The sequence below is a fragment of the Amblyomma mixtum genome, chromosome 1 (genome assembly GCF_055824585.1).
Source record: "Amblyomma mixtum isolate Tamu chromosome 1, ASM5582458v1, whole genome shotgun sequence".
Taxonomy (NCBI): Eukaryota; Metazoa; Arthropoda; class Arachnida; order Ixodida; family Ixodidae; genus Amblyomma; species Amblyomma mixtum.
In genome coordinates this window covers 131920688-131937249 of record NC_143012.1, presented here as the reverse complement: position 1 = coordinate 131937249, position 16562 = coordinate 131920688, and the positions used below count along the sequence as shown (strand labels likewise).

The following is a 16562-nucleotide window of genomic DNA, read 5'->3' as shown; positions in this document are numbered from 1 at the left end:
CGAGACAGGACGACCCCCACTCAATAGGGAAGTCGTTGCTATCGAGAAGTAGTGTAGCTCCTGCGCCTAAAGAAGGCGGCAAGTGGAGAAGGAGGAACGAGGGCGGCCAGAGCAAGCCCGAAAGCAAGGACTGTTTCCGTTCCCTGTATTCATGGTTTCTCCCACAGCCTTAAGAAGGTTGCAGGGAAGTGCGGCGTCTCAGACGTGTTCTCTGCTCCTCATAAGTTGTCGCGGCTATGCCCCACGGTAAACGGGCGCAGCACTGGCACTCACGCTTGCAAGAAGAGGCATGAGAACTGCTTCGTTCCCTGTACAACGGGGATCTATGTGTTCGTTGATCTAAGATAGTGTTGTGTGGAAACTGGTATCTCTCTGCACGTGTCCTGGTTTTCCTTATATTTGCTGCGCCGTAAGTGAATAAAGTTAGATGAAGTTTAGCGCTAGTCCTGTGTTGTCCTCTCTCGTGTTCGTCTTGGTTGCGCTACTGTTCTTTTCTTAGAACGGGGATCGTATGTAGGATACCTATGTCATGTGGAAAGAGCTGCATTCGACAGACGGGTAGGTGTCCCAACGAAAGACTTTGAGAACACAGCAGAGCATTCGAGTCCAATGTAAAGAGTAGCAGCCTGGCTGAAGATTGAAGCCGGTGCCCTAGGAGACCATCGTGCACCCCGGCGTTGAGCAACGCGCGTGTGCTGCGTAGCTTCATGCAGCGGAATTGCAGGGAAATGGTTGGGGCCCTCGAGATAGACAATTAGAGTGATAAATGCGTTAGTACTGCATCTTTTACGCTATCGTCCAAGGAGTTGCGATGTCTTGAGACTACAATGACACCTGTGCCGATAAGAAAACTGCCCAGTTCTTAAAGTTGTCAACGAGGATGCGAATGTGCGGGGCTTGTTTGTCCGTGCCAATGAGCCACCAGATGAAGTCGGCGTTCGTACTTCGTTTACCTTCTTTCGTCGTCCTGTGCGTTTTGGACCGAAAAAAAAATACATTCTACGTACCAAGACCAACTATCTCGTGTTCCCAATTCACCATATATCCATCTCAACGCCAAAGAAACGCCTCCTCCGCTGTTTCCGCACCTGGCGGCTACCGAGCGCGCACGTACGCAACGCGCGCCCACGAGCGAAACCCTGATCCTGCCTTCGCCGCCAGTCGCGCTCGACGCGGTCCCCGTCCCAAAGCGCGCTGTTGCGTCACGCATTTCGTCACAGCTAGGGCCGGCCAATCCGAGCAGCCGCTCGGCTGGGGCGACCTTGCTTCGATCAACGCCACCTAGAAGGCACGGCGGCGTCAGCGCACGTGGTCGGAACGAGAGGAGCGCCTTCTCTCCCGAGATGCCGGTTCCAGGCGCTGGGCTCATTCACGGAGGGCGCCCGACGGCGGCGGCCCCTCTTCGCTCCGGGAGGTCGTGAAGCGTCTTCGATTGCCCTCGGTGCGCGGATGGCGTCAAATACAAGCGTCCCGGGCTGACGATGAGGAGCAGCGCCGCTCTCGCATGGATAAACTGTCGTTTGCGCCGAAGCTCGGAGGGGAGGCGCACTGCTGCGGTGAGCCGCTTGTTTTTCATCTCTGCACCCGGCCCGATAATCGGGCTCTTTCGCTAGATATTGGGGTAGGCGTATTTTAGACAGTAGCTGAAATCCTATGCTCATTAAAAACAGGTATATCTATTCGAATAGAACCGCGGTTGAGTCGAGTGTGTAACTTCTGAAAAAGAATAGTGCTTTCAGAGGCATTAACTTTTGGCCAGCCAGTGTGCGGCAAAGCTGTTCTGCGATACCCGCGGAAACTACTTTGTGTTTCACCGCCGCACTGAGCGGTGTAGTGTTTATCGATATAAAGAGGTGAAAACTGCGTTTCTAATTCTTTCACGTGTGATGAGCAGTTTCTGGATGAGTCATTTCTCAACACCAATAAAGAAAGTAAGCTTAATTAAAGACGTTGCTAAGGACGGCAACATGTGCGAGCGGCGTTAGAGGAGTCGTTAAAGTTGTCATAGTTATCATATCTCTTGTCACGGCCAAAATAAAGATCTGAGATTTGCTCGGGTTGCAGTGCTCTCAAAAACTGTCCCTGGGAATTTCGACAAAGCACGGACAGATCCGCAGTAGTATACCAAAGTAGAAGCCTGGGCGATTTGGTAGGTACTCATTCTAAAACAGCCCCAACCGTCTTCCTAGTCCTGTTCCCGCTCTTGTAGAATGAGTTTTTGCCGTGACAATTTTAAATGTTGAAATAATCCAAATGACACGAGCTCGTCTTGCTTAAGCGTTGAAAAAAAGGGGGGGGGGGGGGGCGGGAACATACTGGGCTGACAGTAAAACAAAACAGCAGAGGAGCCGGCTACCAACTCACTTTGTTCTGTCAAGCACCTCCTATTCTGCAAAACTGCTTTTCGTCCTCTCTTCTTGCCCTAGTCTTCGAAGGTCCCCGGGGATGCCTTGCCCGGTATATCTAGTGAAGCAGCGCCACGGCACAGGGCCAAAGGGGAGAAAGGAACGAAAACAGCGCTAGATATGTCAGACCAACTCGCCCACCAGTTCATGCTTGCCCGGGCCGTTAAAGACTACAATGTTCGCCGGACGATTTCCTTAATCTATAGATATTTAATAATCACGAGAGATGTGCCGTCTGTGAACGTCCACTATAAATCGAGCGGGCGTGACGTACCTGGCAGAGTTCAATTAAAAGGCGATTGGTTAACTTGGACGATCGCGTAACAGAGACGTGCGTGTCCTTTTTCAACACTACGAACATCACCACCATCGTCCATGCCATAGGAAACATGCCATTTGTTCCAAATGTTCGCTCGACCTTGACAATGGCGGCCATGGTGGGCCATTCAGACATAATGGACACCCTCCCAACCCACATCCGGCTGCTTTTGCCTCCGCAGACTGGCCGCTCAATTTTGCACCCAAATAGTCTGCTCCTACTACTTCGGTAACTGACATGAACGTACCGACTCTTTACTTTAGGGCCGGAGATGGTGATGCGATTTTGCAAGCCGGTAATCTCAATGGCGAGCCCAGTTTTAAATTTCCTGAACTGTCGCCGTAGAATACTGAAGATGAAGATGAGCCTTTTAAAACTCGCTAAGTTGGCTTTGCCGCACTGCTAAATAATTGAAATGCCATCGCTTGAAGTTATAACGCAGCAACGGCAGGCGCATTTTTGTACATTAAGCTATAGTAGACATGAACGTGATTTCGGCCTCGATAACGCGCTCAGCGACGCCATTCTATAGTTGCGCAGCGCGGGAAAGGCACTTTCAAAAGATCACTTTTGGCGCATGCTATTTCAAACGGCAGTGCTGATTCAGAAATCTTGAAAATTGATTTCGTTTTCGATTTTAACCGCCTTGACTTTCGCATTCGAATCTGGAGCCCTAAAGCCAGAAATAAAATAAAAGGTTATTTGGTTAACTCCAGCTAAACACCCGTTTTTAGTTCAACTCTATCACGCGCATATATATATTTATTTATTTATTTGTTTAATTACCCTCAGGGCCGTTAGGCGTTACAAAGGGGAGTGGGAATAACATGCAAGTACAAAAAACAAAACAGCAGCTAGAAAAATTGAATATAGTTACAGCACACACTGGTATAAAATCAATAACAGAATTAACAAAACAAAACACAAAAGAAAACAGCAGCTAATATATTAACAAAGACACATACTTATATAAAATTAATAACAGCGTTACGAAATGCAGCAGTATCAGTAATTACAGCAATATTGTGGGGATGGTGATTCCAGCTGACACAAGTTCTGGTTATGAATGAATCGTGAAAACATCTTGTACGACAAGGAGGGATCCAAACTTTGTGACGGTGATCAATGCGTGCTCAAATATAGGGTGGTCTTTTTAATAACTTCTCTTTAAGAGAAGGATTATGATAAATTTTGTGAAAAATACATAATGAAGCTATTGACCTGCGATGGGAAAGAAGCTGTAGGGAAAGGTTAGCTTTCATGGCTGTTACACTACTAGTACGATGATAGTTGGGAAGTATGAAGCCACAACCGCGGTTTTTAAATGATTCTAAGTCCGAAATGAGAGATTCGACCCCAGGGTTCCCCACCGATGAAGCATATTCCAATTTAGAGCGGACCAATGTGTTGTAAATAGTTTTAATGAACTCGGTGCACATGAAACATTTCTGCGAAGGTATCCAAGCATGCGATTGGCGTTATTTGTAATGTAGTCAACATGAGTTTTCCAAGACAGGTTAGAAGAGACGTGAACACCCAGATATTTATAAGACGACAGAGTTTCAAGAGTGATGCCATTAATGCAGTAGGTAGAGGGTGTATTCGATAGACGAGAAATGGGCAGATGCTTGCATTTAGTAATGTTTAACTTCATATTCCACAGGTTACACCAATCCAGTACCTTGTTAATATCTGACTGAAGAGCACATACATCATTATCATCATTAATTTCGCGGTAAATAACACAGTCATCGGCAAAAAAACAAATGGAAGATGATATATTAGTTGGTAAGTCGTTTATATAAATGAGAAAGTGGAGAGGCCCAAGAACGGACCCCTGAGGCACGCCAGAGCAAACAGGAGAGGAATCTGAATTGACGTTATTTGCTGTTACGAACTGACTTCGGTTTGAAAGAAAACAATGCAATCATGCAAGCAATGTGGAATCAATGTTAAGGCTGTTAAGTTTAAGAAAAAGAATCCAGTAATATGCGTTGTGGGGCTAGTTGGTTCATACTCAGATTTCTTTGATGCGCACAGAAAGACGACACAATAAAACAAGGTAGACAGGACGGAGCGCAAACAGGACGGACTGGTTTGCGCTCCGTCCTGTCTACCTTGTCTTATTGTGCCGTCTTTCTGTGTGCATCAAAGAAATCTAAGAAAAAGAAGCTCTTGTGAAACCTTGTCAAATGCTTTAGAAAAATCCATAAATATAGAATCAGCATGGTAATCACCTGTGCATGCTTACAAGAATATTACCAACGAGTGATAGCTAGCACGTTCTTTCAGACAACCGGCATGCCCGATGTAAGATAGGACATCTCTTTATCCGACAACAAAATTGACGGAGCGCTTACGCAATCATCGCCCGCTCGTGCTATGTCAAGAGCCTCCACAATCTCTCTCGTTATTTGACATCTACAGTTTAGGGTTTCTAAATTGTCTAAAAAAGTCATTCCCTCATGTGACTGAGGAGAGCCTGTTTCTGTAATCAAAAAGGTTGCAAGACGAGGGTTATCTGCTTCACTTGCTGGTATCAGTGGCCGAAGGACTTGTCAGGAAGAAAAAAAGGAAAACTATGACCCAGCAAGAGCAGGATAAGACAACTGACAGAAGAAAATTGGATGTTATTCCATATAAGCATAGGCTATCACACAACCTGAGAAAAATTGGCAACAGGGTAAATGTAAACGTTTTGTTTTCAGTCCCGAATAAGCTGAGCGCCCTATGCAAAAAAAGCTCTTCTGGAAACCAGGGAAAGGCGGCTTGCACAATCAGGCGCGAAAATCCATTTGTGAGATGCGTAGAAGGCGTCGTGTACATTGTTCCCTTGACATGTGGCAAATATTATATAGTACAGACGGGAAGATGCATAAATGAGAGGTTAGGAGAGCCTAGTTACAACGTGGAAAACAAAAGAGGTGGGCACTTGCGTATCCAATGTCTGAAGTGCAAAGGAAAAGCAAGGAAGGCTGCCGTCCCGATTTTCACAGGTGTAACGTACTTTCTAAAAGTATAGAAGTAGATGTCAAATAACGAGAGAGATTCTGGTGGCTCTTGAGATAGCACGAGTGAGCGATGATTGCGTAAGCGCTCCATCAATTTTGTTGTCGGATAAAGAGATGTCCTATCTTACATCGGTCATGCCGGTTGTCTGAAAGAACGTGCCAGCTATCACTCGTTGGTAATGTTCTTGTAAGCATGCGCAGGTGATTACCATGAGTATAAAGTTGTTTTTCGCATGAAATAAAGTCAGTTGAAAGTAAGCGCTTTGTACGTGTTGTATTCTTTCTTGTTTCAGTTTCGTTTCTTTCAGTGTACATATCGTCATCGTCATTCAATATGATTTCCTATATAAGTGGCTTTACTGTGACGATCTGTTCTCGCTTCGGCGAGCGCGGCTTCGGCCGCTTATCTGTTTTTTGAGCAGCGTCCGCTCCGGCGGACGCAGTTGTTGCTGCGACGCGCGTCTTTCCTTTCCTCTCTCTCCTTCCTCTGATCTTTTAACTCTCCTCTATCTGCACGTGGCAGCGGTGGTGGCTTGGCTCGAGCCAGTAGCAGGCCCGTGCAATTTCCTTTTCATCATTCTCTCAGTCACAACAACAAAAATAGAGGAGAGTGTTTCTGCATACTGCGCTTGCGTGGTCCGGTGTCATGCGTCTGGTCTGAACCAGACATTACATATTGGCGACGAGGATGAACCGCCTACGGTGCAAGGCGACACGGAGCCCTTGCAGCCACGATCTCATCGGCGGCCAGGAGTAACGCAAGAACGCCGGAGGTGCGCAGGAACGCCGGAGGTGCGCAAGAACGCCGGAGGTGCGCAAGAACGCCGGAGGTGCGCAAGAACGCCGGAGGTGCGCAAGAACGCCGGAGGTGCGCAAGAACGCCGGAGGTGCGCAAGAACGCCGGAGGTGCGCAAGAACGCCGGAGGTGCGCAAGAACGCCGGAGGTGCGCAAGAACTCCGTAGGTGCGCAAGAACGCCGGAGGTGCGCAGAAACGCCGGAGGTGCGCAGAAACGCCGGAGGTGCGCAGAAACGCCGGAGGTGCGCAGAAACGCCGGAGGTGCGCAGAAACGCCGGAGGTGCGCAGAAACGCCGGAGGTGCGCAGAAACGCCGGAGGTGCGCAGAAACGCCGGAGGTGCGCAGAAACGCCGGAGGTGCGCAGGAACGCCGGAGGTGCGCAGGAACGCCGGAGGTGCGCAGGAACGCCGGAGGTGCGCAGGAACGCCGGAGGTGCGCAGGAACGCCGGAGGTGCGCAGGAACGCCGGAGGTGCGCAGGAACGCAGATAAGTGAAATTTGCTCACACCACATATTGCGAGGATCAGTATCGGAGCCATGTCACTCGGGTGTTTCCCAGCGCCGCCCCCTTTCTTGCCTGCACCCGGTGACCCGGCTGTGGCTTGGCAACAGTGGAAACGCGTATTCCTGAATTTCCTGGAGGCCATTGGCGGCGATGAACTGAAGCCGAAGCGTTGCAAGGCAATTCTGCTAAACTCGCTCGGGGTTGAAGGCCAGCGAATATTCTACAGCATCCTTGCACAAGGAGCAGACGTGACTGCGGACGCCAAGGCCGAGGACAAGAGGGACAAGGAGTAAGAGGCGGACCAGTTCAAGGACGTGCTTGCTGCACTGGATACGCATTTCGCGAGCGCGACGAATGATTTGGTGGAGCGGCGCCGGTTTCGCCAAAGACGACAACTGCCTGGTGAGACATTTCAAGCATTTAAAAACAGTCTTCGGGACCTTGCGTCTACTTGCAATTTTGGCAGTGCTACCGATAGCATGATTCGAGACCAATTACTGGAAGGCACTTCGTCACGAACAACACGTGAACGCATGCTTTATGAAGGGTCTTCGCTTACATTGCAGCGTGCTGTTGACATCGGGAAGCAAATTGAGCAAACACAACAAGAGCTCGGGGAATTCGCGCATAGCACTGTGAAAAAGATTCAAGATGTGCGAAAAAGGTCAGACGCTGAGCAAGGAAGTTGCTAGAGGTGCGGCTCGTCATCGCATATGGCTAACTCGACTGCATGTCCGGCGAGGAACAAGCGTTGCCACTCTTGTGGAAAAATTGGTCACTTTTCAAGCATGTGCAAATCGAAGAAAAAGAAATATGCCGTTCGAAAGCCCGAGAAGGCCAACGCCGTCACGGTACTTCAAATCGGTGACCGTAATGCGTCGGCGAAAGATATTCGAGCCAACATTTCTATCGGGAAGATAAGATTGTCGTTGATTGTCGACACAGGCGCTACGGTTTCTTTGGTCAGTGAAGAGCACTACCACAAATATCTAGCCGACACGTACTGATTACGACCGCCGACTGCCAATTTGTGCAACTATTCCGGAGAACAAATCAAGTTAAGCGGTTGCTTTCTTGCTGAAGTATCTTACAAGGGAAACAGAGCCAGTGTGTTTTTTCATGTCACAGCCAAGGGCACTTCGCTGCTGGAGCTTGATGCCGTTCGGAGCCTGGGAATCACTATCAACGGCTCAACCTTGAATTGCTGCCAGGTGACATGCCCTGATTCACTGCCTTCAGAATTTACGCACCAGTTTGCGCACTTGTTCACGGAACAGTTAGGGCATGTGAAAGGCTTTGTTCACCATGTTAACTGCCGTTCATCTGTGAAACCAGTCGTTGCGAAACTCCGACGCCTGCCGCTCACGCTACGGCAACAGGTATCGGTAGAGATACAACGCCTGCTGGCCGAAGATATAATTGAACCTGTCGACGCATCGGAGTGGATTTCACCGATCGTCGTCGTGAGGAAGAAGGACGGTTCAATTAGGTTGTCTGTGGACTTACGTGAAGTGAACAAGGCAGTAATTGCCGATGCTTTTCCTCTTCCGCATACAGAGGAATTACTTCATGAACTAGCTGGAGGACCGTGCTTCTCAAAGCTCGACTTAGCGTCGGCATATCACCAGCTAGAACTGACTCCGGAAAGTCGGGGACTATATAACCACCTTTATCAGACACGAAGGATTGTTTCGTTTTAAGAGAGTGTGTTTTGGCCTTGCATCTGCCCCTTCAGCCTTTCAGAGAATGATGCAGCATATTTTGATAGATTGTAAAGGCGTACTTTGTTACATTGATGATGTGATTGTGTGGGGCAAGACACGTGAGGAGCACCACAAGAATCTACATCAGGTGCTAAAACGCATTGGTGATTCAGGTTTGAATCTCAACCAGAAATGCACATTTGCTGTTTCAGAACTATCCTTTTTAGGGCATACGGTGAGCTCAAAAGGGCTCACACCATTGCAGTCTAAGGTTGACGCTATTGTCAAAGTGCCTGCTCCTCACGATGTTGCCACTTTGAGGTCATTCTTGGGTCTCGCTGGTTACTATGCTCGGTTTGTGCCGCGATTTGCTGATCTCGTCGAGCCGCTTAGAAGCCTCCTGCGGTCTGGTCAACAGTTCACGTGGGATGATGAGGCTGAGCGTAGCTTCCAGCTTGTTAAGACAGCTTTGTCTTCAAGCCCAGTCATACAAATGTTTAACCCAGACCTTGATGTAATTGTTACGACAGATGCTTCTGATAAGGGTCTGGGAGCCGTTCTTCAGCAACGCGATGGTGACAGCGTACGCACGGTGGCCTTCGCATCACGTGCCCTGACTCCTGCTGAGCGGAAGTACTCCGCTGGGGAACTGGAGGCCCTTGCTTGTCTCTTCGCGTGCGAGCGCTGGCACGTCTACTTGTGGGGTAGAAAATTTTTGTTACGTACGGACCACCAGGCACTGGTGACGTTACTTTCAGCTGCCGGTACAGGACGCCGACCTTTGCGTATATCCAGATGGTCAGCTCGACTTTTGTATTATAACTTCGACGTAGAGTACCAAAAGGGATCGCAAAATGTCGTGGCCGATGCGCTTTCACGCCTACCTCTTGACTGTGATTCGCAGCAGACGATGCAGGAAGAAATTGTGTCCGTTGTATCAGAGTGCCTAACAAAGGAACGGCTGCAGGTGGCCACTGCTGCAGACAGCACACTGCAACAGGTTGTTGTGCACGTGGTACATGGTTGGGCGCCTAGAAAAGCTTTGCCAGCAGAAGTAATGCCGTACTTTAACGTGCGGGAAGAGCTTTCTTTCGTTGATGGCCTTTTGATGCGCGGCGAGCAGGTAGTTGTTTCGAGTGAATTAACCTCGCTCCTGGTTGGTTTTGCGCACGAAGGTCACCCAGGAATTGTGAGGACGAAGCAGAGACTACGTGATCTTTACTGGTGGCCGCGTTTGAATAAACAGGTAGAAGAAGGAATTCATTTTTGTCATATCTGCCAGGCCGCGGACAAGTCCGCTAAACCGGCGTTTGCACCGCTGCAGCCGGTGACGTTTACAGCGCTACCATGGCAGAAGTTAGCAATGGATATAGTGGGACCGATTGACTGGGCCCCTTCAAACTCTAGGTATGTGATATCGCTGATCGATTATCATTCCAAGTGGCCTGAGGTTGCCTTTTCATCTACAGTAACGTCATAGAGTGTGGTCGATTTTTTGCAGACTGTGTTCAGCCGAGAAGGCTATCCGGAAGAAATTGTCAGAGATAATGCGCCTCAGTTTAGATCGCAAATGTTTGAAACATTCTTGAGAGAGAGGGGTATTGCGCATCGTTGTTCTTCTCTGTACTATCCACAGGGAAACGGCGCGATTGAACGTTTTAATCGCGTGCTGAAAGATTTCATGCAGGTTGCGCGATTGGAACAACGGCCCCTCCAGGCTGCTGTGGTTGACTATCTCGGCATATATAGGTCCACGCCGCATGCGACAACGGGTGTGTCGCCAGCTAAGTTGCTCCACGGGCGTCAGCCAAGGACAAGACTCAATACAGTGGGTTTGCCGACAAGAGAGGGTGTCCATGGCGGTTCGAATGTTCCTGCTAGGGTTAAGGCGAAGCAGATGTACGCAAAACAGTATACGGACAGGAGGCGAGGTGCGAAAAGACCAGCCTTTAGAGTAGGGGACTTCGTTCGTGTACGCAAGCCAGCAGGCGGTGGGAAAGCGTCGGTAAATTACATGGGACCCTTCAAGATTGTCGGCAGAAAAGGCAAAAATAGCTTTTTGATGAGCGACGGTCGTTGCTGGAACGCGTCTAAACTAGTTCGGGTTCCCTGCAATCAATCGCAGACAATAGAACAATGGGCATGGAAATTGCCTCATCACTACTCGGGTACCGCTGGGCCTGAAAGCCGCGCAGGCGCTGAACAGAGTGAATTGTTGCGATTGCCGGAAACAAGGGCTGAAGTTACTGAAGAAGTGGTTGCTCCTTTAGAGGATTCGGTGGAGCAACCTTTGCGTCGAAGCACTAGGGTACGCCGACCTGTAGAAAGATTTGGGTTTTCTTTACCTGAACAATAAGTGTTTAGTTCGTGTTATTTTGGTTGTTGCAAATTACTATGTTGTATTTTCAAGCGGGAGGCGATGTTGTATTCTTTCTTGTTTCAGTTTCGTTTCTTTCAGTGTACATATCGTCATCGTCATTCAATATGATTTCCTATATAAGTGGCTTCACTGTGACGAATAGAGGAGAGTGTTTCTGCATACTGCGCTTGCGTGGTCCGGTGTCATGCGTCTGGTCTGAACCAGACACCACAGTACGTCTTTCCTTTTCTATCGTCCTTGTCCTTTTGAGCGCTTTCACTGTCAAGATGGAAAACGATTTACGGAAGCCGCGTTGGTCATTACTGAAAAAGCGATTGGATTCTAAAAAGTTAGCAAGATGAGAGTAGATGACATGTTCCATAATTTTACATGGAATGCTGGTGAGCGACACAGGGCGAAAGTTATCAGGGCAATCTTTATCGCCAGACTTATGCAGCGGAATCACCCTCCCAATCTTTGGGAATACAGCCTAGTTCCAGAGACTGGTCAAACAGTTTGGTGAGGATCATTGAACTGTACATCTTTGTGTTAGTCAGAAATTTCGAATTAATGTAGGAGGGTAGATGTGTAGGCCAGTTGGTGAGACATGAAGGCGCTAGACACCGCAGGGGAGACGGGACAGAGAAAGAAGACGACACAGGGACGCCACAGGAGGAAGAAATCTTAAGGTTTTCAATTATTCTAAGGATGCCAGTTGTGTCATAAAGAATTGGATCCATGAGAAAAGCATCCAAGAGCGGACACTCCTGATTGGTAAGGGAAACATTTCCAGAAAAAGCATCAACAAAAACACTGTTAAGAACACTTGCACATTCATTAGGTGAAAATGCAACGCCGTCAGAAGATGTAAGTAGTATTGAGGAACTATCTTTCTTGTTGACAGTGTTCCAAAACTGTCTAGGGTTACTAATCAGCAAAGCAGGCAAAGTACTGTTAAAGAAGGTGTCCTTAGCATTTTTCAGAGCTAATTTGTACTCAGCGGCCGCAGAAAGGTAACCGTCCCATCGTTGTTGCGAATTAGACGATTTCGCCGAGCGAAACAAACGCTTTTTCTTATTGGATAGCCTTCTTAAAACGTTATTAAACCACGGTGATTGGCTATTACACCGCAAAATTCTTAGCGGTACAAATATATTAGTGAGACGTTCAACAGTGCCCCTAAACATTTCCCAGTTAGTGTGGACAGAACGCTGTGGAAAATCTGGTAACTAATTGTTTAAGAAAAGAGCTAATTTACGATTAATGCATCAATGTCCGCCCGCTTGTAATCTCTAATTGACTTGAAGATGTTCCGGTGATGAGGAATATTAATTTTTACATCGAAATGAAGCAAGAAAATGAAGCAATATCCGCCTTACCGCATAATCCGCACGCACAGATAACACCGATACATCTTCCAGGCTTTTAAAATGAATAAAAAAAAGTCTGGAGCCACTTAGACATTTCTTAAGTGCGAGAAGGCGAAAGCCGTTTGCGACTCATTGCAATGATTTTAATTTGCCGCGCTTGAATTCATTTCAAGACAGAGGAGGAGAGCGTGGCGAGAGGAAGCGGTGACGTCACGCTGCGCATGCGCAGCGCGTCGGCACTTGTTGCTTGGCGGCGGATCACAGCGCTTCCACTTTCTGGATGGATGGGAAAAACTTCATTTCGGAAAAAAATTAAAGTATTCTTGACCCTCACGGGTCTTTGGGCGCCGTGGTCGATCCTTCGTCCAGGATGCCGCACTTGAGTGCTGCCACCGTGGCTCGGCGCACGAGCAATCGTTGCGCTTCCTCGTCCTCGCTGGCCAGCAAGTGCTCCCACTGCGTCACACTCGAGTGGTCTATTCTTGGCTCTAAGTCTGCCTTGGGGCAGGTCAATGTGATATGCTCTAGTGTAGGTTTACCCTGACACCACGGACACTCGTCTACATATTGTGTAGGGAAAATCTTGTCTAGTTTGTGCAGGTGCGGGTAGGTTCCGGTTTGTAGTCTGCGCCAGTCTACCGCCTCCTCTTTGGTAAGCGTTTCCTGCGGGGCTGGGTAGCGTTTCCGCTGGCCCCTGTTATGATCGAGTGTGTCTGGGTACAGGGGGGTAACAGGGCCAAAGGTGGTTGACGTACGCTCGAGCTAACTCGTTTGCTACCACGTTGCCCCTCATCCCCTCATGTCCCGGAACCCACACTACACTATGTTTAGTGTTTACGTGTCTTCTCGTCGTGTGTAGAGTACGATTGGCGATGCAGTCGGTTCTGCCTCTTGCGTAGTTTCTGCATGCTTGCTTGGAGTCCGTCACTATAGAGAGGTTTTGTCCTGTTGCGTTGCCGTGTGATATTGCTAGAGCCGTGGCGGCTTCTTCAGCTGCTTCTGTGCTGGGGTTGTTTATGGTTGCGCTGGTTATTTCTTTCTCTCCTTCGTGTGTTACAACGGCGATCGTTTTGCGTCGGTATCGGTACTTTGGTGCGTCCGTGTACACGCTTAGATATACGGACGCAGAAAAGTACCGATACCAACGCAAAACGATCGCCGCTGTAACAGACGAAGGAGGGACCCAGACAAATGTTTTTTAGTTGGGAAAAGTAATGACAAGCGCACTCGTGAAATTATCAAATCAGAAAAGATAGGCAGGTTAGGAAGTGCCTGTGTAAGCACTCCTTCTGTCAGACTTTCAAAAAAAAAAGTAGATTACCTACGCTCACAGTGATTTTGCGCATGCTTTGAGATGATACGGGAAAAATGCATGTATAAATTCTTGTGCTTTGGTTTCTAATAAAGTTGTTGGAAGTTAGCGCTGTGTGTGTCTACTCGTTCTTTTGTCCCTTGTCCTGTTTGCGCTATTGCTCCGAAGTATGAACCAACAAGCCCGAATTTCAACGTTGTTGAGGGAAAGACGTCCTTTCGTCCGATGTAACGTCATCATCCACTTTTCCTTATTTTTAAACAATTTTTACTGAAATTATATATCTTTCGGTGATCTTAAGTACTAATTAAGCATAATTACGCAAATCCGGCGATCTTCCGCCCATTCTGTGATACATTTCACTGTGCTGTGACGACTTCCGGTGGATGTGACGTCGCACCGTTCCCTTCGCTATATCGACGTCCGCAATATATGGACGCATTTCGTTTTCTATTGTTTGTTTTTCGCCATAATTGGCTATAATTAACTAATCACTGTACAGTCATCAAACTTGGCGTCGGGGTTATATTTTGTCCCCTATATCTGATGCTGCCATTCGTTTTCTCCTATCCTGATTAGTTGCCGCGTTATTCGTGGGAGAGAGCGTTACACCGGACGTGACCTTCGCCGCGACTATGAGCCATACAAGGCTGTCGCCTTTGAAATTACCCGGTATGTTTTTCTCAGGCATGGCCTCCAGTTTATGGCAAGCCACACGAACATCCTTGCTGTTGGTGCATGGTAAGTAGAAAACCAGCGGAAAGGACGCATTCACAAGGAGGAGAAGTACACAGGACAAGGCTGGATTCCAGCGTTGTCGTGTGTACTTCACCTGCTTGTGAACGCCTCTTTTCCACTGGTTCTCTACTTACTTTCAGCTAAGCTTTTCGGCTGCTCATATCTCCTCCCTATTAACAAGAAATTATCTTCAAAGTTGTGCACTCCGTTGCACATCTTTTCTCGCGACATATTCCTCTTTTTAGAAACCTTGAGAGATACGTTGGGCCGCTGTGTAGAGCTCGATTGTAGGTGAAGGCTCGCAAGGTGCACCTTTTTACAATCAATAATAAGATGATTAATATGTTAAACTTAGCTAATTAACTTTTTGTTTCTGTCAACATCCAAGGTGAGCCACGTAAAAATAGGCCTTCGAAAGGTCCCTGAGTCGCCCTTTTCGCGAAGCATATTTGTCAAATGTCTGCTGCTCCTCTTATGCGTCAGATATGCATTTTCGTGTAATGAGAGCGTATGAAATTCTTGACTCTTTTGTTGCTTCTACTGAGCATTGTGTCCGGTGCTTGGGCTCCGTAACGCAGAGTACATCTGCCTCTGTATCCGATACCTTGTTGTCTGAAATGAAAGAATATCTACCTACCGAAACCACGTATGCACAGGCGGCGTTGGTATATTTGTGATGCAGAGATTAGCTTCATTTCGGCAACGATACCGTACGCAGCGACGCCACCTTATAATTAGTTAATGCTGGAAAGGATATTGAAGAAGCTTTGAAATGCGTATTTTGACATTCGGTATTTCGAAGCACACTGCCGAACATACAGAAGCAGGGGTCGTCTTCAGTGTTGGCGGCCGTCTATTCCGCAATATAAAGTTGCCCCCTAAAGCCAAAAATGAAGTTAAATTCTTAAAATTATTTTTAATTATTGATATATATCAGTAAATATTCTACAGATTGCTGTACAGCCGTACTCAACAGACCACACCGTTTATATCTGACAGTTTTGAAAATAAAATCTGCAAATGTGCTGAAGGATTTAACGCGCTACCACTACGATACTACTGAGGACTAAACCGAAGAGGAGAAGACAAGTTGGCATTTAATGTGCACTTTTCATAAGCAAATCAGTTTTTAGCGCGAGTTTTTCTTGCGGTTTTCGTCTTGGAGCTTCGCAGGGTGTTAGGTCCTTCACTTTTGAATTTCGTACAGTTGTGTGAAGGCACGGCATATTCAAAAACTTTAATTGCGTGAACTGAAAAGGACATAAATATATGTCGAAAGCTGTCACGTTCTGCCTCGATGTTCATTAACACCAAATGCCTCTGGCTCCGATTCTCAGCAAAGGCACCTTCACATTAAGGCGAAACCGGCGTTGCAAGCAAGGCGAATTTTCGCCCCAAGTGCATTCGTCTCTGAGTAACAATATTTCAAAATGCCCTGAGTACCCACGGGCGCGTGAACACAGCAGCGTGTTCGACTGGCGGCTTAGATGATGGTTGGAGTGTTTAGTACGTCTGTATTCTTGCATGAACAGTGCAGCTGAAAAAAGCTAGGCAGCCGGTTTTAATAGAGCTGCACAAAGCTCGCCACTTCAAGAGTAAAGCTCTTCATACAGATAGGAGCGGGCGATACTGATTGCAGGGAAGTACAGGTGACGCCGCATAGCGGACGAGAATAAATCATTATCATCATCATCGATCATTCTTCATATTTGATGCGACCATCATGAGGGTCCGTGTTTTTAGCGGTATTGTGCAGCACCGGTTGATGGGCTGTGATGGTTCGAAAGTCAGCCAAGGATGAGGCATTTCAAAGGCTAGCTGAAAGGAAAGCGATGTGCACAAAAACAATCCAAGACCTTCGTGCCTGGCGACGGGTGCAGCGTCACATTCGGCGCTGCCTGCATAAACTCAGTCGGCAAAGATGGCGTGATTTTTGTTCTACGCTGGATGTGCGCCAACCAGTCAGGAAAATTCACAAGCTTCACCCCTTCGCTGCACTCTCTTTGCATGAAGGAAAATCAGTAAGTCTCAGAAGAATACTGCA

At 47.7% G+C, this 16562-nt stretch overlaps 1 protein-coding gene across 4 annotated transcripts in view; it reads left to right on the top strand.

The window, feature by feature from the left end:
• The first annotated feature begins 1299 nt into the window (after positions 1 to 1299).
• Positions 1300 to 16562, top strand: part of LOC149367607 (FMRFamide receptor-like) — a 1196541-nt gene continuing 1181278 nt past the window's right edge. For all 4 annotated transcript variants that reach the window (XM_089556406.1, XM_089556382.1, XM_089556396.1 and 1 more), the window contains exon 1: positions 1300 to 1556. The gene's annotated coding sequence lies outside the window, so the exon portion shown is untranslated. The remainder of the gene's footprint in view (positions 1557 to 16562) is intronic.